This window comes from Monopterus albus, unplaced genomic scaffold (genome assembly GCF_001952655.1).
Source record: "Monopterus albus unplaced genomic scaffold, M_albus_1.0 scaffold7529.1, whole genome shotgun sequence".
Lineage (NCBI taxonomy): Eukaryota > Metazoa > Chordata > Actinopteri > Synbranchiformes > Synbranchidae > Monopterus > Monopterus albus.
In genome coordinates this window covers 1-569 of record NW_018135382.1, presented here as the reverse complement: position 1 = coordinate 569, position 569 = coordinate 1, and the positions used below count along the sequence as shown (strand labels likewise).

Below are 569 nucleotides of genomic sequence, written 5' to 3'. Positions count from 1 at the left end.
TTTGCTTGCCAGGATCTCGGAGATGAGTTGGAGATGGGACGTTATCGTACACATTCGGTGGTGCATCTGAAATAAGAATCTTTTCATTACTTTAATTTTAATGACCGAGTTAGTTACGAGCTCCATGCTTAAGTTCATGCTGTACCTTTTCCAGCATCTTCAGAGCCCCTTATTGTTTCATAGACACAACCATCACCTACAAGTCAGTGATAATTAAGAAGAAGTCATTCATGAACATTTAGAAGCGGACTAAACAAAAAGTGACAGTTTCCTTTCTTGACTTTTACTCTGTGGTATTCTCTCATGAACCAGTGTTAAAGGATTCCAAACAATCCTGAAACAATGGGACTGGAGGCAGGACTGACCATGGAGGAGGGTGGAGTACACCTGCTGCTGAGAGTCATCGTGTTTGACAGTTTGAGACTGGCTGAGCCTGAAACATGTTTAAAAATGTCTATTTAGTAAATACTAGTAAAAGTGTATTGCTGCTGTTAAGTTGGAGTTGAAGGAAGAGAGTCCCACTAACCTGTTGCAACATACAAGTGAAAAAAAAACAAATGTTACATGAG

At 39.9% G+C, this 569-nt stretch overlaps 1 long non-coding RNA gene across 2 annotated transcripts; it reads right to left on the bottom strand.

The window, feature by feature from the left end:
* LOC109954376 (uncharacterized) lies at positions 1 to 558 on the bottom strand. Of its 2 annotated transcripts, XR_002274101.1 has the most exons (4): positions 527 to 542; positions 366 to 433; positions 146 to 196; positions 1 to 66 (listed from the first exon to the last, which is right to left on the bottom strand). It is a non-coding gene; the product is annotated as an uncharacterized LOC109954376 (long non-coding RNA). The 2 variants fall into 2 exon arrangements; XR_002274100.1 differs by having other exon boundaries at positions 366 to 558.
* Positions 559 to 569: the final 11 nt, after the last annotated feature.